General features: G+C 32.9%; 1 protein-coding gene across 12 annotated transcripts in view; it reads left to right on the top strand.

Moving 5' to 3' along the window:
- Window positions 1-23,174, top strand: part of ZBTB20 (zinc finger and BTB domain containing 20) — a 790,532-nt gene that overhangs the window by 308,936 nt on the left and 458,422 nt on the right. For 9 of the 12 annotated variants that reach the window (XM_074405336.1, XM_074405331.1, XM_074405339.1 and 6 more), the window contains one exon: window positions 16,106-16,179. The exons of 2 other annotated variants lie outside the window; for them this stretch is intronic. The gene's annotated coding sequence lies outside the window, so the exon portion shown is untranslated. Of the gene's footprint in view, window positions 1-1,482; window positions 1,532-16,105; window positions 16,180-23,174 lie in introns of all 12 variants that reach the window. One more of the 12 variants, XM_074405337.1, reaches the window with a different exon arrangement.

Consider the following 23,174-nt stretch of genomic DNA (forward strand, 5'->3'; position numbering starts at 1 on the left):
AATAACTTTTTTTTCAAGATTAAAAGGTAATGTATATTTATTGAAGGGAGGTATCAAAATAGAAAACATATATAGTGAATAAATTTAAATCACTTGACACTACCAATCACAGTTAAACAATTCTAAGTGTTGGCTCTGCCTCCTTCCAAGTGTATGGGCATTTCTAAAATATACAGATGTTTATATGTATGTGTTTGTTTATATACTTCTAAATAACATTTTTGGATTATATAGTCTATATAGTGATCTCTTCACTTAGCATTAATTTTATTAGTTCTGAGTCATAATATACTCATTTTCAATAGCTGTGTAATGTTATGTCTTATATATGTACCAAAAAATTTTAATTAGCTCCTTCATATTTGACATTGAGGTCATTTTCCACCATTATTTCTCCTACTCTGAAGATGATTTATATATATAAATTGTTATCTGCATCTTAGATTGTGTTTTTAGTATACATCTTTAGAAGGTTGATTTCTGGGCTGGAGGATGTAAACTTCTCAAGGTTCCTTTGAGAATTCTTCTCTACTTGTATGTAAAAGTCCTTTTCTAACTACATTCTTAACTGTTTTGAAAAGTATCATTTTATAAATATATGACAAATTTCAGGCAAAATAACTGGTTTACATTGTTTTAATTTGTATTGATTTGATTAATAAGGAACTAGAATGTATTTTACATGTTTATTTGTCATTATTTTCTTCGTTTTATAAATTGTTTGCTCATGGCCTTTATTCACATCATTTTACTAATTTGTAAGACTTTATGTGAGAAAATGTTAAATATTTGTATGATCAATTTCATGTATTTTTTTTTCTCTGTGATTGTGTTCATTACTTTTATCTTCTTTTTTAAATGGCTTTAAGTTGAAAAAACATTCACAATTTTTTTCTAGTATGATCATTTTCTATTTTATATTTTTAATTCTCTGTTTCTTCCAGAATTTATTTTAGCATGTTATGATGTAAACATATTACTTTTGTTCTTAACGGTTAATCAATTGTTCCAGAACCATTTCCCCACTGATTTTAATATTGGTTACCTACGAATTTTTATCAACATTAGTATCTATTTCTGGACATCTGTTTTTTCAGTTCTTTTGCTGGGTCCATATTGCTTTCATTAGAGATTCAAAATAAGTTTGTGTATCTTTTAGGTCAAGTCCTTCCTTATCTTTCTTTTTTTAAAAAATGCTTTGGCTTTTGTCACCTACTTATTAGTCAGGATTTGTTTAGTTTGTTGAGTTTATAAAAATGTTTCATTGGAATATTTATTGGAATTGCATTAGATCTATAAATTGGTATTAGTATATTTACAGTATTCAGTCTTCTCATTCAGAAGCATAGTATGTTTTCATACATAAATAGTGTCTTTTTATTCATGTAGGTTCCCAAATTCTTTAGTATATTTAGGTAAAGGTATGCTGTGTTCTTGTTAGCTTCCTTAGTTGCCTATATGTCATTTCTAATTTTTTTGCAGAAAATCCAGCTCCTATTTATAATCCATGTGATCCTTAACTTACTGATAAGTAAGTAGATAAACCTATTGTAAAGTTGGAAAATTCTAAGTTGAACCACCAGAAGTTGGAGACTAACTGTATTTATTATCTAGCTATTTTATTCACCTCTCTTTATAATTTTAATAATTTCCCATAAATTCTTTTGGGGTTTCGAGTCATTAAATTATCTCCTAACAATGATGACTGTTTTCCTTCTTATTTATCTTTAATATTCTATTTCATTGACTATCATTTCCAAAACAGTTAAGTAATCATTGTGATAGAGGGCATATTTCTTGTTCTTTATTATGTGGTATTATCTCTAGTTCTTTTTAAGGCAGATATTAATTATTGGTTTAAGACAGATATTACTTGATAAATTGGTAAAGTAGATTAAAATGCTATTTTCTGGATCCTTTTTTGATTATTAGGAATGGGTGTTGACATTTAGTATTCATTTTTTCTAGTAAATATTGTCCAATTCTAACTCATAGACATAGACTTTTCTTGAGATGTATTTTTGAACTCAAATTAATTCATCATACATTTAATCAGCACTTACTATATGCCAGAAATTGTTCACTTGGCATTGGGATTAAGATGCATCTAGCCCTTTCCCTTTAAAACATTATAGGATAATTTCAACTGTGACAGTTCAGCCAAGGACTTAGCAGAATTGATTCCCTGCTATCAAATTGCTCTTGCTTTATTAGAAAAAACTTTATGATCTTATTAAGAAAACTTTGAGAGCTTTCTATAACCTAATGGTATACCATGTCACAGTGTGAATTTTAAAAATTGTTTAAATGTAAAATGGTGATTCACAATTGAAATTATGAGTGTTTATATTGAAACATCATTATGTTCAGATTCTAATCAAAAACATTTATAAAGCTTGATAATGCTTCAGGAAATTCATAGACTTCTATAATATAGATTATTTATATTCTGTATGATTAGGAAATTGGAATTTCTAATCACACCTTACTACTTCTTGTACAGTGTGATCGAAATGATATGTGATATTGGGGCAACTCATTTTCATGATGCTGTCATTGGTGTTTCATTTCTCTGGGAGTCTGAATCATCTAGGATTTTAGCATGTATTTACATAGATTTATTTTCAATTTAAGGGTTTTTTGGTATTAATTTTTTGGTTTTAATTTTATTGACTCATTATAGTGTAGCATAATCTAACTTGCTTTCCCCATGTAGTAATATCATTTGTCTTATTTTGGGGAATTTTTAAATTTTGTTCTTTTATATACCATGCATGAATGAAATTACATTTTTTATATTTTACACAAACATGTTTATAGAGAACCAATTTTTTGCTCAGTATCAGGCTAGATATTATGAATTACAACGCAGAAAAACATAAGTTATACTTTCAAGGATCTTACTTTCTAGTTCACAGATAGATACAAATAAGGAAAACTGTAAAACTCTTAATAAAATATTTATTTTTATAAAGCCATATATGTATGCCTCTGTATATATTAATATAGAGATATTTTATAGAGAGATATTTATACAGAGATTACATATAAATTTATTTGATATAGACATATATAGAGAGAGATTTATACACGCACACACACAAAGTCATATTGTTTTGTTTGTTTGTTTAGAGACAGAGTCTCCCTCTGTCGCCAGGCTGAAGTGCAGTGGCCTGATCTCAGCTCACTGCAACTTCTGCCTCCTGAGTTCAAGCAATTCTCCTGCCTTAGCCTCCTAAGTAGCTGGGCTTACAGGTGTGCGTCACCAGGCCTAGCTATTTTTTGTATTTTTAGTAGATACAGGGTTTCACCTGTCGGCCAGAATGGCCTCGATCTCCTGACCTCACGATCCACCCCCCTGAGTCTCCCAAAGTGCTGGGACTCCAGGTGTGAGCCACTGTGCCCAGCCCATATTCTTGTTCTTGTAGCAAACGTATCAGTTCTTACAAGATGCCTTTTGTATATTTACGTGACCCTGGCCTCTTAATGCTTTTCCTGTCATTATTGTCCTTTTACAATTGTTTCTTCATTTGCAGATTAAATAATATATTTGCTTTTGCAAGATTTTCTTGTATTGTCTTGGGAACTACACTGGATAGGCAAATGTCATGTACATTAATCTGTAAGATATTACCAGTGATAATTTGTCTCAACAAAGTTGACCCTGCTCAGAGTTTGGAAATAGGAATAGTGCAGGCTACTGTAATTGTAGATTGAAAATCATTGCTTTATGAGTCTCCTATTTCATTAAATTACTTGTCTTGATTTTTAGAACTATTCACAAAGAATTAACATGCAAAGTCGGGGAAACCCAAATGTGAACAAGGAAGCTATCATGTCTATTAAATTGGGATTTCAGCGGTAAGCTTTGGTACATGAAGGAAGAAAACTTCCATAGTTTGGACTTTGATGAAACTTTTATTTCATAGGCCCATTCATTTTAAACTTTAGCATATATTCTAAGGTTTAGTCTTAAGAAATTATCAAATTTTGAAAATTTGTATCTCCCCTAAATTATTAATGTCGACATTGAATAGTGTTTGTTACAGACCACAATACCTGTCTGTGGAACAGTTATTGTCTTAATTCAAAAGTAATACTATTGATTAAATAATACTTACAGCTTCCAAACTTCAAGGTATTTTTTTAGCCACCATTTCTCCTTAACCTCACTCTGAGCTTCCTGTGTGGTATCATTTATTTGAGGTCTTATTAAAATGTAAATAAATTACACCCAGCACACTTCCTCTATTTGCCCAGCTTGTTACTATATTGAAACAACTGACTTTATGAAACACATATTGATGTATTGTGTATTTCCGTATTAACCAAAGTGAAGAGGAAGTTATATGAATAAATAACAGAGCCCACTTCATAACAGTTTTTGTTAAAGCATTTTATAAATTGGAGATAATCTGAGCCATGGGAGATGATGTAATTCTACATGACAGAGTTCACAGAGAGAGGATAGCTTCTCAGATAGAGTAAGATTAGACTCTTGAGAGAGATGCATTGGGGTTTTTATGGCATTTTACCTTTACAGACGTAGCTGACTCTCAGTTCTCCATATTACTATTGTAGTGTTGTAGCAAAGATAGTAAAAATAAAAATAAAGAAATGAGCGTTATCTAAAATAATATGGATTTGGCCTTGATAATTATATTTTTGAATTTTTAACATCAAATTTACCATTTTATTTTGTTTCCCTAGAAGCTACTTCTAACATCCATATTATTTCAGAGAAATGGTTTAATACTTATGTAGTAGCAGGTTGTGTGTGTGTGTGTGTTGTGTTTCTGTGTATAAAATCTCCATAAGACATGGTTCAATAAAACCATATTCATGAAATAATAAGCAATAACAATGAATAATAAGTATCATGGATAATGTTCAATAGCAAGCCTATTAAATATAATAGTACTTGATCAGTTACTAAATTCATTTTATAGAGAATAATTACTACAGAAATATTTGAAGTATTTCAGTTGCTTAAGCACAATACCAAGTAGTGGTAATAGGAGGCTACTCATTGTGTGCAGGGGAAAATGGATAAGCCAAATTGGGATTTAAATGTGTCACACTGGAATGAAATCATGAAGGTCCAGTAGTGGTTTGTTGTCTCTGTGTCATCAGACTATTGATGCTTGTAACTTTTTTCTTATACGTTATGTATTTTCATTGTTCTGTTTTGTTTTGTTTTTGCAGTGGGCATGTGCTAATGTCGTAGTCAGGAAAAGTTAATTTAAAAATGTTTAATGCATAGCCTACCTGTAGATAATTCATTAAGACTTAACTAGTAATATATAAAATCTGCCTGAAGGAATGGGAGCCAGAAGCTAAATTTAAAGGAAAATAATTTTATTGTACAAATAATACATTGTCTCAGAACTTTTTAACATTCTATTTTTAAAGCATTCTTTAATGCAAGTTATGGTGACCCAAGCTCATGAGGTTAGTCATTACTGCAAGGTTACCTGAATATTTATGTTACATGTAACAGCTGAAGAGCCATCTCATATTAATACAATTAATTATATTCTGTTAGAAGTACTATAGAAACATGTTATAGAGGGTCTCTCTTATCTTATATAGAGGTTTAGTACAAATTAGAAAAAAAAGCTGCCTATTCGGACACCTTTTTGCAAATTATTGAAAGAAACCTTTTGGTCTAGCAGATGCTGCTTGGGCTAGGGAGCATGGCTAGGTACCCTGGGGAGGGTACAAACTATCTAATTAGTTGTGTCTGCTCTATGTTATATGCCTTATTAATTATTTGAAAATGGCTGGTGTTGTTCCATAGGTTCCAAATTATTTTATCCTTGCACAGAAAGGCAAGAATCATTTTCAGGTGACTTAGCAAAGAGGTGCTTAGCTAAGCTTTAAATTAATATTGAGCTCTGATGATACAAATCTCTTACTCTGCCTCAGAAAGATTTAAGGAAAATTTGAAGTGATTCTGATTTGAATAGCTAATTCATCAAAGTCACTACCAAAACATAGATGAGTTTATAGAACTAAGGTTGATATTTTAAAATTGCATCTGAAATGTTGGGGTATCATATAGTAAATTTAGATGAATTGTTATATGGAGAGGTAGATAGACAAATATACAGTAGAAACAGATATCTCCTTGTTATGAAAAGAAATTAAGATAGCTTAAATGATACATACAAATACAATATAAATGTATTTATAAGTATATATATATATATATATATATGTGTGTGTGTGTGTGTGTGTGTGTGTGTATAGATGTCTTGAACTCCTGGAATCAAGTCATTTGCCCACCTCAGCCTCCAAAAATTTATATATACTTATATATAAATATATTTATATAAATATAAATGAAAGTAAATGAAATATATAATATAAATGAAGTAAATAAAAAATAAAATTAGTAAACAATGGTAAAACATGAGAAGGAGGCAAGAATTTGACTTATGTTTAAAAAGCATCCTATAAAGAATATTATGTACATTTACAGATTGGGCTCTGATTATATATTTTGAAGAGATACAATGCTGATACTATGAAAAAAAAATCTTTGTAGGATGTTCTTCAGTATGTAAATGGGTCACTGTATTATAACAAATATCAATATTAATATTTACTTTCATTAGCAAAAATGGATATTTATAGAAATGCTTCTTTATAGTCCTCAGTGTAGACTGACAACATCTCATTACCGTAAACTTTAGTATTCCCATTCCTAAAAGATTTGGACCAAATAGACAACATTTTAGTCTTATATAATTCAAAACTGGATTTTAGAATATATCTAGGTGCCAAACTCAAAATGGAAGGACAGCACATTTTTCAGGAAGTTTTCCATATATATAATTTCTCTAATGATGTCTTTGATACACTGTCATTGAATGTCAGTGAATTCTACATTACCTAGATTATATTACTAGAAAGTACTTGAAATATAACTATTTATTATTATTATTATTATTATTATTATTATTATTATTATTTAAGATGGAGTTTCACTCTGTCACCCAGGCTGGAGTGCAGTGGTGCCATCCCATCTTAATGTCACCTCCACCTCCCAGGCTAAAGCAATCTTCCTGCCACAGCCTCCCAAGTAGCTAGGACTATAGGTATGTGCCACCACACCCAGCTAATTTTTGCATTTTTTTGTAGAGGCGGAATTTTGCTGTGTTGTCCATGCTGGTCTCAAACTCCTGGACTCAAGTGATCTGCCCACTTCAGCCTCCCAAAATGCTAGAATTACAGACTTAAGCCATCATGCACAGCCTATTTTTTTGTTAATTAATAGCAGAAATAGTAATCAAGTTGGGATAGGGTTGATATCCTTTTACAGAAATTGCAAAACCTAATAAAAACAACTGCTTGAGAGATTGGCTGGAAAAATATCATTCCATATGAACAAAAATCTATTTAAATGTTTATTTTGAATCCACTCTAATATATACAAAATAGGCATTCGAGGATTTAAGTTTCTTTTTCATTGTAGACTGGATATTGCCTTATTGTTAACCTTATACAATAGGGTGATGGAGTTTCATAACATACTCCATCATCGGACTTACATCTTTAAGCAATGTATGTGAGGTTTCAGGGTTTTGTTTCATGGATTAGATTCCTTGTTTTCCAAACAGAAACAGTAATCTTTACTATTACAGGTTCCTAGATGAAAGGTTATGGCATTTTAATGAAATGCAGCTTGGTGAATACTTTTATTTCTTCAACATTTTGTGAAAGTTAAGTATTATGTTAATCCAAAAATATCAGTAAGATATTCACAGTTAATGCTTTCTACATTCTCAGTTTCTCCTAAACAAAATTTGCTGATTTTTTCATCTATTTCAGTCTCTGAAGAAAAATATAAGTTTAGGTAATTCCTAAAAGCAGATATTATATGTTTATTTCTTTTCATGTGATAGGAGTTATTTCATAAACCTGTTCATAATTTAAATGCTCTATAGAGTCTATTCTCAAGGGAACGTTATTGTGGATCAACATGTAGAGGAAAAAATATTTCTATAGTAAATATTATTCTCTGCATCTATATGGGAACTTTCTGATTTCCAAATTATTTGAGTTCCAAAAGCAGCTTATTCCCTTTGTATGTTCTTAAGGAGGTATAACCTGAGTGAGCACAGGAATCTGTGAGAAAATAAGCTGGCAAATACTAACCTGTACCTACTTAGATCTCTGAGCTATTATTTTGTGTATGATTAAGTCTAAATGACACATTCTTTACCATTGCTTGGAATAGGTTTATTCCAACTCATTCCAGCTTTAAAGTTCTTAGCAATTCATTATTAACCAAAGTAATTCTAGTCCTTCTCAATGAGTGGTTTCTCCACACTCTACAAAGTGAGGCAAAACTATCTCCAATGGGAGAATTTTGGTAACCTTATTTTTATATCTCATACTTCCCTAGAAATTCTTAATCCCCCCAAATTGTTAAAGTTTCTAGAGATATAGTAGGAGGGGCAGTTGAAGATTTTCTATACACATGTAACCATTATGAAAATGTTCATTCATTGGCATTATACTCCCCCTACTTTCACCACCCCACATGCATGCACACTTGCAACTAATCCCCTGATTCCTGCATTACTACGAAAATAATTAGGCAACGACTTAATGGCATAAGTTGTTTATGCAAACTATGGAGAAAAAGGTCATAAATTATATTACAGAAGCTGGATACTTTTGGGAGTGAAAGGGGCCAAATTAAAAATTATGTTGGGAAAACTAGAACATTTAGGAGCCCACAGTGTTTTAGCCAGGACTGCTTCTTCCCATTGCCCCTCTCCACAGCCCCATTGGATCAATAGTTCTGCCAGGGCAGGACAAGTCATAGAAACCCACAACTTCACTGCTGAAAAGGGGTGATTTGATAATTTGATGGAGCAGAATATAGAAAAACTCCATGCCCGTAGCTGTGGTCAAAACAGTGACAATCTCAGTAGCAAACAAGCAGGGTGAATAAACATCATATCTAGCCTGAAGTTACAATTCAGAGTAGAGAAGGACTGGCAGATTGGCCAGAAATTTCGCAGTGAGAATTGAAAAAGAAGACTGTCATAGTGAACCTTGGTAAGCTATCACATATCCCTAGTGGTCTGAAAGGCTGCAAACATACTCTGGGGAAGACCAGAGAAGGACCAAAAGGTTTGCTTATCCTTAGCTGAACCTGAGGCCTTGGGTACACAGAGAGAAGATACAGGAGAACAAATGGAAAGTAAAAATTAAAAAAAAAAAATTGTAAACTGCCTGAACTTTGAGTGCGTTCTTCAAGCCCCCCCGCCCCACGTATATATCAACTAGAGGTGTTAGCATAGTGGCCCTAGGTGTTTAAGTATACAACCTGTGACTAAACATTGGCTGACCACTAACCTGTGTTAATGCAGGGGAAAGTCCTAGCTTAAAAGTGAAAATGGAAATTATACAAGCTGAATAGAAATATAAGCAGTGGCACCACATGAGGAAGAGAGAGTACACAGAGTTATGTTAAGTCCTAAACAAACAAACACAGCAATAACAGAAACAACCCTCAACAGGGAAAAATCGGAAGTCAGAGTTGCTGTAATATACCATATAAAATGTCAATGTATAAGAAAAAAAATGAGACATGTAATAAACAGGAGTATGACTCATACACAATTTAAAAAGCAGTTAAACTGTAGGAAAAAAAATTATACCTGGCTTTAAGTGGAGATAGCAGATGTTAAACTTAGCAAAGAGTTGAAAGCACTGTTATAAATATGTTCAAATAATAGGAAATCATGTTAAATAAAGTATTACAATAATTAGTCTTTAAATAGAGAGTATCAATATAAAGATAAATGTTATTTTAAAAGAAACAAAAATTCTGGAGGTAAAAAATACTATAACAGAAATAAAAAGTTTTCAAGAGAGTCGCAACAGAATATTTGAGATAGCAGAATAAAGAAACTGTGAGCGTGAGTATCAATTAATAGAAATAGTCTGATTTGAAGAGAAAAAAATGAAAAAATTAACAGAGCTTCAGAGTCCTGTGAGACACCATCAAGCATACTATCATATGGTAGAGAAGAAGAAAAAAAGAAAGGGCTAAGAAATATTTGAAGAAATAATAGCCAAAAACTTCCCAAATGTGATTAATCTACACATTTGGGAAGCTCAAAAACTCCACGTAGGATAAACACAAGAAGTATCTGTACACAGATACATTATAGTCAGACTTTTGAAAGGAAAAGAAAAAGAGAAAATTTTAACAGTAACAAGGAAAAAAAGACTATTAGATACAGGAAAACAACTCTATAATCAACAGCTTACTTCTCATTAGAATCAAAGCCAGAAGGCAGAGGGATAATGTATTCAGTGTGCTGAAGGAAAAAAGAAGGGAAAATGTCATTTAAGAATTTTACACTTAATTTTTCTACAAAATGAATATAAAATAAATATGTCCCAAATAAACAAAGACTGAGACAATTCACTGCTAGTAGATCTGCCTTACAAGAAATACTGAAGGAAATCCTTTAAGTGGAAATGAAATGACAAAAAAAGTAACTAAATTCACCTAAACAAAAAGACCTCATCATGTCATTGTGTTGGTAAGTATAGACATAATATAAACATAAAACTAAATTCAATTTAAACAGAAGGAAGGAAATAATAAAGATAAGTATAGAAATCAATGAAATAGACAATGAAAATAATAAAAAAATTAATGAAACCAAAACTTAGTTTTTTTAAAAGATCAACCAAAATTTAGTTTTTCCTAGCTTATCAAGGAAAAAGGAGAGAAGGTAACAGATTACCAAAATCAGGAATGAGAAAGTATCACTACCCATCCCATAGAAATGAGAATGATTATGAGGTTATATTATTTGTTTCATTCCTTGACAGTTAGAAGTACAACCTGTGACTGATCATTGGTTGGCCTCAATTGTCATTGCTTGACAAATTAGACAATTGTTAGCAACTAGACAAGTGTTAGCTGTTAGGCAACTAGACATAATGGGCTATCTTAAAAATCCACAAATTACCAAAACTGACTCATGAGGAAACAGAAAATATGAACAGACTCATAATAGTAAAGAGATACAATTTATACAATTTATAGTTAGGAGAAAATCCTAGGTGTAGATGGCTCCACTGAAAAATACTATCCAATATTTAATGAATAAATAATAACAACCTTTCACAAATTTTTCTAGAAATCGAGCAAGAAAAGTCACTTTTCAATTATTTCTACAAGTACAGTATCACACTGAGAGCAAAGCCAGACAAAGACATCACAATGAAAAACAAACTGCAGACCAGATTCCCTCATTAATATAGATACCAAATCTCAACAAAATATTCACAAACCAAGTGTGGCAAAGTAGAAAAGCATTATACAGTCTGACCAAAGAGGATTTATCGTAGGAATGCAAATTTCACTTAACATCCAATAATTAGTGCAATATACCATATTAATAGAATAAAAGAAAAAAACACATGACCATCTCAATAGAAGTACAGAAACCTTTGAGAAAATTCAATATCCATTTGTAATATAACTTTCAACAAAAGGAATAAAAGGGAATTTGCATAACCTGACAAAGGACATCTATGAAGAGCTTATAACTAATGTATATGATGATGAAAACCTGACTGATATAATCCTAGGATTGGAAAAGAGTCAAGGTGTCAGTTCTTATGTCTTCTCTTCAACATTGTATTGAAGATTCAATCCAGAATGATAAATACAAGAAAGAGAGAAACAAATTAGAGAAAAGGTGAAAAAAAAAAAAAGGAAGAAGGGAAAGAAAAGGGTAGACACACCAGAAAGAAACAATCAATGGCATACAGATTGGAAAGTAAAAAACAAAATAATTTATTTGCCAACAATATTAATCCTGTATGTAGAAAATTCTAAGTGATATACATACTCCTCCCCCACCACACACAGATGGACATCTGAATTGTTTTCGATTTTTTACTATTATGAATAATGCTAAATAAAATGCAGTATGGTATCTTGGATTGGATTTTTGGAACAGAAAAAAAGATATTAATGGAAAAATTGATGATGTCTGAATAAAGTCTGTAGTTTAATAGTATTGTATCAATGTTAATTTTTTAGTTTTGACAAATTTACCATGGTTATGTAAGATATTAACATTAGGAGAGGCTAGTGAAGGAAATATGGGGACTCTCTGTTCTATCATGACAACTTTTCCATAATTCTAAAATTGGTCCAAAATACAAAGTTAAAATTTTAAAAAGGAAATGGAGAATGTATACATTAAAGGATAATTATTACTCAACTATGATGTGCAGATCTTATTTAGATCCTGATTCAAACTAACCAGCTGTAAAAAGAAAACACCATTTAAAAGTCAATCATTTAACATGGACAGGATATTTAATGACATTGAAGAATTACTATTATTTTTGATGTGGAATGATATTAGTTATTATTGTCATCTTTCAGAAACACATAGTAGAGTATTCATGCACAACATAATAATATATCTGGGATTGTCTTTCAGATGGTCTGGTGGGAGAAAAAGTAGGTGAGAATATAATTGGAAAAAAAATTGACTATGGGTGATAGATACAAGAGAGTTCATTTTGCTTTGTTCTGTACTCTTGCATATATTTGAAATTTTTTATAATAAAAAGTTTTTAAATAGTGAAAAGAAAAAAAATCTAAAATAAAAAATTAAAGTATAATTAGCCTTCTATGCTGACCATAAACAAGCCTGTCTCTTAAAAATCAAATCTGTACAATGTCTGAATAAATAAATCACAGAGACATGAGTGAACTCTCAAAAGCAATCTGAGCAAGATATAATCAGTACTGAATAGTTGAAACAGCAATAAGAGAAGTGCCTGAATTAACATAGACTTCCTAAGCTGGAATGCTTTGTTGTTCTTTCCTTGAAGTTCTGTGACCTGGTGATATCAAAACTCCTCTGTGTGCAGATTTTAAAATGTAGAATGTGGTCAGAAGCAGCCCTTTGTAGTCAATGGTAAGATCTATAGTTCTCACCACTCTTCGTTTTTTTTGTTTGTTTGTTTTTTGTTGTTGTTTTTTTTTTTTTTTTTAATTGACTAGAGGCTTTGTTTATGGCCTTGTGACTTACAGGATAGGTTACTGTAATATAATGCATTTGCTACTTCTCTGAAAAGCCATTCAGAATCTTTAAGGAGTGCAGAATGTACAACTCTTTTGCTAAACGGTCTCTGCCAGAGAAGCATTCTTCCAGATTTTGTAATTTACATTGATTACTGAGTTGTTTCTTAGTACATCCTTGGATGTTGATTGTAATCTGTAAAGCCTTACATAGTTTTGTTCTGGTTAAAGAAGTCTGACACTGGTTGTCAATTTTAATAATGACAGATTGATCCATGTGACTGAAAATTTTAACAGATTTTGGAACCTGAAATGCCAGAAGCAAGTTTTTCTTATTGACGACATATACTTTGTAAATCTATTTTAAAGGTGGGTTCAGTATACAGTAGTGAAATTGAATTGAAACAAAACAAAACAAAGTTGAAAACAGACAAAAGTACCAAAAATAAGGTATTTGTCCTGACTTTCTGTTCCTTCATCTCACCTGACATCCCTGAGAATATTTCACTTCCTTGATGACCAGTCTTTTAAGCAATTTCTGCCTGATAACAACACTAAATAGTGACAGAGTTACTGATTTGTTCATGAGGAGATAAGAAGAGGAGCACTATTCATATCAAAGACAACTGGTCCCACTTCCAGGTCCATCTTCGGGCCAAGATATGTAGTCGCCAACAGTGAGTTGGCGACTATATTTTTTGAGTCCTGGCGCAAAGTAAGATCCATCTGTTTTGCCCAGCCGTTTGCCTGCGTGCCACAAAATGGTCCTGTTATTAGTCTTATTTGTGGTCCTAGTTGAGGTTAGGCATAATGTAAATAAATTTCAGTTCTCGTGATGAATACAGCATGGGAATTGAAAGAGGTGGTGTTGGTAGTGGTAAGTGATGTTGAGTCTCTATTTTTTCAATTGCTGTGTTTTCTTTGGATTGGGAAACAGACATTTATGAATGAGTTTGTCATCTGGAAGGATAGTTGTGATCAAGTTTCCCTCAACAGGATACAAGATGTTATTTTTGAGCTTCATTACCCTCACCAAGAGAAAAAAAAGAAGGAAAAATGAATAAGAAAGAAAGTGAAAGTGGAGAAGAAACAGGCAGAAATAGAAGAAAAAGATCAAAGAGGAGAAGGAGAAATGGCATGGGGGAGAGGGGAAATGAAAATTTGTCCACTAACCATCTATTCATATAATTAATTTAATTATTTTGAGCTGATAGTTCATTCAACATCTGGCTAATTGAGGAAAAGGAAACCTGACTGATTGAATTAAACTACTAGTAGTTGTTAGTTAAATAGTTTATATGTAAGTATTCAGCCTAGTTTCTATCACCTTTTCATGTCTAAACTAGAGAATGAATTCATTTCACTAACCATATTTTGTTGGTGAGTACAACAATGTCAGTTGGTAATTCAGATTTATCTAGAAGTGGGCAGTTTTTACATTTCTGAATCATTTTTCAGAGATTATTGTTACTCAATATATTTATGTTATATGTCATATAATTTCTGAGCACAAGTTATTTTTGTCAGTTTCTTTTATGAATGTTTTGCTGCCTTATAAGGAAGTAGGTGCACTCCCCTCCTCTCATTCAGTTGTCCCTGGTGACGCCTGCATAATTTTTGCCTTTACGCTGGTTCATTTTTAGCCTAATTCAGGCATGTGAGAGGAGGGGAAAAGGTTAGTTAGTCAATGTCAGTGATTTTTTTTTTTTTTTAATCTAATCTCATTCATGAGTGAATTTAGTGTGAACCTGAGCATGTTTACATTTAAAATCTATGTACATCAAATAGACATATTACCCAAAATATTCCTCTATACAGTTCAAGAGAAAAGGAAAACAGGAATCACAAATAAGACTTACATATGCTTTCTAATAATAGTACAATTTCAGGGGTGATTTGTGATTATGCTCTTATATGGGGAAATATTAAAATATTACCTTGCACTAATGTGAAATTGGACATAAACATACAACATTTAGTGTTACAAATATGTAGAAAGTATTCTGCCATGCTGTAAAATGAAAGAAAGCTAATTATGTTACCTCATTTTATATTTAAAAACCAAATTTTTCTAAATCCCATTGTATCAGTTTTTGAAAGCTAAAAGTAAGGATGATTTAATTCTAGTGTATGTCTTTTTAATTTAAAATACTATTCTCTTTATATATGGTGTTTGAAGAAAGAAATGATTGAAAAAATAGTATAATATTTTAAGCCCAATATTTATGATATATTTGGAGATCTTAATGCCTGGACTCTTACTTAATTTAGAATTAAAAGTATATATTTAAAAAATAAACAATGTGGTTACAGTTATTTAAAACAGGGAGTCTGGTTCAGACCCTCTTGGTCTTCCTGTGCTGCTTCAAACAGCAGTGCCTGGCCTGCATGTGACAAGATGTACAATATGATGTGAAATGGGGCACGCTAAACCCATAATACAGTACATTTCAATGGCCATTTTGTGTTGTTAAATATATTCATTTAGCCCTGCTTCACCATCTATCTCACCAGCAATTCAGTTACTGAAAAATAGCAGATCTAGCATTTTTTACAATTCTATTTGAAGTTATAATTTCCCTTTAATATGTGTATCCAGATCCATAGATTTTCTTTTTTATTCTCTGAACTTATATTTTCTGTAATCTTTAGGCTGTGAAATAGTTTATGAATTTATTTTTAAAAATTAGATTATAGCTAAAATTCAGAAACATTGAGTTTCTGAATTTTATCTGTATTCATATCATTATGAAGTCCTTAACATGGAGGCATATTTTGTTTTTCAGAATTGCTTTTTTTCTCCTCTTTAGATCCTTTTCTTTTCATTAAAAAACTACTCTGGGAAGAGGGTTTTTTTTTTTTTTTTCTGTTAAGGAAAAAAAAAAAAAAGAAAAAGAAAAGCCACGCTTGGCTGATAATGCATTGCTTTGGATGGTGAAACATTATGAAAGTTTAATTTTTAATTAAATCTGAAATACCAATTATAACTGAAAGAGATTTTAACCTGTTTCTTTTCAGACTGCCTGAAGTTACATTTAGAGACTGAAATCACTGCACCTTAAAAACAAAAGATTGAGCTGCACTGTATTCCTGTAAGTCAAAGCTTCCTGTACCTTCTTCTGTGTTTCTGTGACCAACCCAAAAAAGAACAAAATCATTGGTAACATAGTAACCAGACATGAGTAAAAATTTGAATGTCCCTGAAGAAATATATGTTTAAATGATTTTCTTCTTTAAAAAAAAAAAAGTTGTTGGTCTCAATATTCAGTATGTCTTTTTTATCCAACCTAAATTGTGAATCCTTTCTTTTGGCTGGTTTGAATTTCATTAGGGAGGGTGTCACCCACTGTGCATGAGCACAGTGACATACACCCTGTCTGGAAAGATTCTTGCATTTTTTTTTTTTTTTACCAGTCTCACTGAAGGTAAAAGATTTCTATGGAATCAAAGTAGATTTCATTTTCCCCTTTGTGATGTCATTAGAAATTTTTAGCCTTTGTGTCAATGGAAATGGAGAAAAAGAAAGTTCATGATGACATCACAAGATTCTGTTGCCTTGAGGACTTTGGGCAAAACTAAGTAAAATGCATAATTCCCTTGTGTGCGTGTGTTCCCCATTCTGCTACGAAGCAGTCAAAATAGCACATCTTATGTCTTCCCGTGAGCTACAAGGCTGTCTCTCAGAGCCCCATTGTTCCATAAATGCATGTCAGAGTCTACCACAGTCTGGTCTACCCTTATTTAGCTGCTGTTTTGTCAATGTACTTGGAAGAACAATTAACATTTGGGATTTCAACGTCTGAATAACAGGCAGTGAATAGAACCCAAGCATATAAAAGATTCAGACGCTCAGGGTAAGAAAACAGAAGCTTATAGTTGGTGAAGAAAAAAAGAAAAGCATTTTTAATGCTGCGCTCAAAGGTTGTGAAATACTACAAGGAAAGTCAATCTGTTTTTATTTTTAATTTTAGATCAAAATGTACATTTTGGTAATAAAATCCAGAAGCTTATGATGTCTTCCTCAGTTTTACAGTTTAATGTATTGCAAGTTCTTTCGCTAAGGAGTCTTAAAACACTTAACCTTCCGTTGTTGGAATGCCAGATGTGGAGTCTACTGCACCGTGGTTTTTAGAGTGTCACAGCCCCCAACAGAGTACACTAAAGGTGATTCAGACAATTGCTCTCATTTTTCACTCTAGTTCACTGAACTCTTTATTGACTGTAGTTCTTGTGTGTTGACAGTAGGCAGTTCTGGAGTTGCTTATATGTCTCTGCCTATGGTCTGAATTCCTGCTAAGCTCATTTTTGTTGAGAGGTGATTCATGGACAGAGCACTGTCATTGCATCTGGTGAGATGAAGGGGACTTTGGCAGTTTGTGTATGTTGCCCACTGACCACGGTACTTGGCTGCTATGAGTGAATAAATGACAGTTATTGTTAACTATTGTCATAACAACAACAGTTCAAAACCACAGACAGTAAAGTCTCTAAAAGCAGGGGCTCTTTCTTACTCATTTTTGCAATTCCTAGCCCTTGGCACAAGGTAATCATAAAACAGCCGTTATTACTTTAATTTAAAAATGTTTTAAAAGTCAGAAATCCAGGGTTCATTCTGTCAGAGAATATTTATTATAAACAAGGGTTGAATATGGTTTTTTACAGTCAGGAAGAAGTGATAAAGGAATTTGCCAAAAATAACTTTTCTGCTTATCATATCATACCAGAAATCCAACTCCCAGCCCTTTACCTCATTGACTTTGCACTTCTTTTTCCCAACCTAAGTGAGAATTTCAGATTCATACCACATCTTTTTCACCTATGAAATGGTCTTCAGTAGTTCTCCATTTAAGTTGTGTATTTTATATCCCACACACTAGAGTTGACTTCATAGGTAAATATGCCTGATTCCAGCGTAGGTGATGCTCTGATACCTCCATTTGTCTTACTGATAGATTTTGTTTCAGGGGAAAAGGACAGTGGTATAATAAGTATTAGGTCAAGAGTCCAGGGATTTGGTAAGGAACCATTAGCAGAATGTACTTTTAGAGCATAAAAAGCTAGCACCAGCTTTTCAATCACAGTATTATGTATAATAATAATGTAACCACAGTATTCTTTAGAACTCAGAACCATTTGACACCTTCTAAGTTCTGTTTTCTGGGTTTTTGTTTGTTTTGGTTTTTTTTTTGCATACAGTTCTCTGTCTCTCTTCCCCACCATCAGTTTTTAAAATTTATTTACAAAAGGGATTCTTTCATTTTTATTAAATGAGCTTCTGGTGATGCAAATTAAGGCTCTCATAAAACTTGGCCTCTGAGGCAATATTAAAATGATGAAATTTAGGCTTAGTGCATTGTACTGTTATGTTGAATAACATTTAAGAACATCAAAGAATTTTATAAAAACATTTTATATTTTTTAAGATTAAAAAGATTAGGTGAAAGGAATATAAGGGCAGAGCATCACCAAACATTATAGTGGGAAAGGATATAAGAAACAGTCTAATCGCTCCATTTTGAAATAAGTAAATTGAGGCACAGGGTGGGGCACATAGGTTACACAAACCTACTGACCACCATCATGGATCATGTTTAGAGACCTAGAGATGTGATAGTCGATGTGAATTTCAGTCTGAATTTACAGTCTGAAGCTTCAACATTTCCTCTGCAGTCAGAGTCTAAGCAGTGTTTCCTAAGGAGCAAATTGCCTTGGGTTCATTTTTTGAGACTTGTTGAACTGTAATCCCCTTTATCAGAATCTAAAATTCATGTATAAAAGAGTATCCTGAAGACATTGGTTGTTATCAAAAGAGGGTTTTTTTTAATTACTATTTTTCCTGATATCATGCCTTTGGTTGGGCAACAAGTCCTATAGTGGCAAATTTCTTTGGTTGGCTTAATATTCTTTATGATGATTTACAGAGCGGACATAAGAACATTAGAAACTTCAGTAATTAATTGGGCTTACAGGCATGATGAAACCAGTAATCTGAACAGAGCCATTGTGACATGGAATTCAAAATTCCCAAGAGAGTACACCATGCATGGTGTCAGAATGTCACTGTTGCCAGGGGTCATTCCAACAGAGAAAAGTTTTCCAGTGTCTGAAAAAAAGGAAATAAGCTTTAATATTTTAAAATGAATTACAGTGCTTGCTCTGGTCATTTGTTTCACATTGCTTTCATTGGATTCTGTCATTTACCAATTCAAAGAGGCTACAGTAAGAACTTTTCTATTATTTTACCCAAAGCTAAATTCTGGACACTTTCTAGTTTCTTCCTTTATTTTAACCCATCCAGGCCTTCCTTCTCTCCTCCATGTACTAAAAGTTAGTGGCCTAAGTCTTTTTCCCTCAAAGACAGAGAGACAATGTTCTGCCCTTTAAAATTCCATGGAAGCTTTGACATATAGAGAAAAAGGGGGAATCAAGACATGGGGATACCACAGCAGGGTCCTAGATGTGAATGTTCAACAAAGTTCTCTCTTCAAACCTCTTCTCCTTTTTTTCTTATAATAATGAATTAATATCCCTTGCCTCCTATTAACAAAACATTTTACCAAGATGTACTGATAAATAACACCTATTTTCTGTTATTAAGGAATTCATACATTATCTGGGAAAAACACATCTTTCTTATACACAAAATGTTATATGGTATAGCAGAGGAAGCAAATGGTTATCCTTTTTTCTGGGCCATAAAGGCATAATGTGATACTAGCAAGAAGCCTATGAAGAGAGAGTAATAAATGAAAGTCAAGAGAACATTGAATAGTAGTTATGTGATTTCAATATAGAATACTTGTTGGGGGCTGGGCACGGTGGCTCACACCTGTAATCCCAACACTTTGGGAGGTCAAGGCAAGTGAAACATGAGGTCAAGAAATCGAGACCATTATGGCCATTATGGTGAAACCCTGTCTCTACTAAAAATACAAAAATTAGCGGGGCATGGTGGCACGTTCCTGTAGTCCCAGCTACTCAGGAGGCTGCGGCACAAGAATCCCTTGAACCCAGGAGACAGAGGTTGCAGTCAGCCAAGATCGCCCCACTGCACTCCAACCTGGCAACAGAGAAAGACTCTAGCTCAAAAAAAAAAAAAAAAAAAAAAAAAAAAAATGCTTGTTGAGGCCAGTGACTAGAGGAGGAATTGGATGAAAACCATAATGTATGGGAGGAACAGTTTTCCGAAGTGTGGCTTGCAACCCTTTAGTAGGTCATGAAAGTTTAAAAGATCACATGTACTAAAATCAAAGGAAAATAAATAAATACACACACACACACACACACACACACACACACACACACACACATTTATTTATTTTTATTTTTTATTTTTGAGACGGAGTCTCCCTCTGTCACCAGGCTGGAGTGCAGTGGCATGATCTTGCCTCACTGCAACCTCCACCTCCTGGATTCAAGCTATTCTCCTGCCTCAGCCTCCCGAATAGCTGGGATTACAGGTGACTGCCAACACACCTGGCTAATTTTTTGTATTTTTAGTAGAAACAGAGTTTCACTGTGTTAGTCAAGATGGTACCAATCCTCTGACCTCGTGATCTGCCCACATCGGCCTCTCAAAGTGCTGGGATTACAGGAATGAGCCACCACACCTGGCCAAAAATAAATATTTTTTAAAGCACATCACATATTTTTAAGATACTAGATGGCAAAATAAATGTATTTCTTATGGAGAATTATGCCCCAAAATATAAAAGCAGCTTAAATATGAGCTTTTAAGTATTTAACTCATGTAATCCTAATTAAGGGATAATATTATTTTCCTCCTTATATATGGGAAAATAATGGAGTTAAGCAATTTGTTGCAGGTCACACAAAAGGTATAGTAGATACAGGATATGAACACATCCGTCATACTCCACATTCATACTCTTCTCATGATTTGACAGAGCTTCTCAGAGTTACGTGACTTCGATTATTTCACTATAGATAATTTAGAAATTTATATCTCCAGTCCTGATATGTCTTCAAAGCTTTAGTCCTGTATTTCCAACATCCTTATTTAAATGTTCAACTAGAAATCACACTAGTTTCTCTGAGTCAATATCTTAAAACTAAATGTATTCTTCTACTTAAAAATTGTCCTCCTTTCGACTATGCTAGTTTTTCTAACTCCTATTCTCTAGAACATCTTTATTCAAAATATATATTCTTTCCTCCTCTTCCTCCTAGATGTCCAGTAAGTGGAAGTCTTACTTATTCTCTTTCTTTGATAACTCTGTTTTAGTCAGGATTTTGTCTTCTCTTGTTTGCAAAAATCTCCCAACTGGAAGAGGTGGAGCAGGGAGATCAGCTTATCCTAAACACTGCTGCCCCATTAACTTTCCTGAAACAGGAGCGCTACGATTATGTTGCCTTTGTTCAGACAAAACTTTAAATAATTGTATGTACAACAATCCCTAATCAATATTCATGACATCCTAAAATCTAACTCTAATCCCATTTCTCAGTTAATTGTCACCTACCTAGTTGTATGTACTATACACTCAGGCCAACTTCCCTCACTCAATTTATTCATATTGTTCCAGCATCTAGAATGTCCGTCATTCAATTTTTCATATGCAAATCCAACCCATCCTACCAAGTTCACTTCTAATGCTATTAAATTCATGAATCCTTCTTTCCTTGACTTGGCCAGAAACAATCCACTCTCCCCTAGCTACCAAATTCACCTAGCACCTGTAGTGGCCCTGCTGACAACTTGATTTTGGACTTGTGCAGCCTCCAAAACTGTGAGATAGTAAAAAGTTAGGGTATTATTTATAAGCCAACAAGTGTCTGGTAACTTGTCACAGCAGCTCTAAGAAACTAATACAGTACTCATCTACACTTTTATTGAGACATGAATTACTTCCTATATTTTGTAACACTTTATGTGCATGCCTTATTCCCTTCCTAGAAAATAAAATTTTAAGGAAATCGTCCATATTTAATTAACATTTCTTAGCCTCACTGAATCTACCACAATAGAATCATTGATTCATTTTTCAATTATGCTTAATACTAGGATATGGAAATGATCCCTTAGACCTTCATCTAAGGAGAGATTTATAGTGTCCTAAGGAAATTAGACATGAAATAAATACAAACATAATTGCAACAGTACAAACTGTGGGTCCATGTAAAGTGTTATGTATGCAAGACAATGTTCAGTAGGGGAAATCTATTATACTGTCCATTGGGTGTTGAGGACAGAATTCTCAGAGAGTGTTCTTTGAATTGAGCATTGAAGGACAGAAAATATATCAGCCATTTGAAGAATTTGGGGTAGGGAAGGGAGTATGAGAGGGAAGAAAGCTCCAGATAGAAACTGCATATACAAACTCCTGTATTCAAATGCAAAGCTTTGAATACAGACTTTCTGTATTCAAAGAACTAAAAGAACTTCAGAGTAGCCAGAGCAAAGCAGGTGAATAGCTGGAGATGTGGTCAGTGAAATGCCAGACTGAGGAATTTGAATTTTATGCTCGATGCAGTGGGAAAGCACATAGTAGATACACACAAAAATACCAATTGATACCAATTGAAAGAATAAGACAAGACCAAAATTAATTCAAAGGTAGGTAATATACACATGCTAATAACATCCATACATTTATTTTAAATCTTTCCTGAAGATTTACCTCTGAGTTTGAGAAGAGCTTGGACTTCTGAAATTGAGGTCTTATATTTCAAAATGTATTTATTGCTTTCACAAACAGAGAAGATCTCTGACAGCCTTCTAAGATAAGGTTAATTTTTTTTCTTTCTAGTTAATAATTATTAAAATTCTGTTGGTTAATGGATTTCTTATTTTTGTTTATTTTTTAAGTGCCTGTTGTATAATGTAGAGGTGCACACCATAAATGTGTTTTGTTCCCAGAATGTATTTTTTATCTGTTAAACCTTAATCTCATTTCTAATTTTGGTGTATTTTATCATGTGCAGTGACCAGGGACCTGGAGGCATAGAAAATAAATCATCATTATTCTCATTATTACTACCTACAACATTACTGGAATTCTGGATTGAATCCAGGCTTTTTTAAAGTATGATGCATTAATAACCTGGTATGCCACTAAGCCAGAAT

The sequence above is a fragment of the Saimiri boliviensis genome, chromosome 8 (genome assembly GCF_048565385.1).
Source record: "Saimiri boliviensis isolate mSaiBol1 chromosome 8, mSaiBol1.pri, whole genome shotgun sequence".
NCBI classification, from domain to species: domain Eukaryota; kingdom Metazoa; phylum Chordata; class Mammalia; order Primates; family Cebidae; genus Saimiri; species Saimiri boliviensis.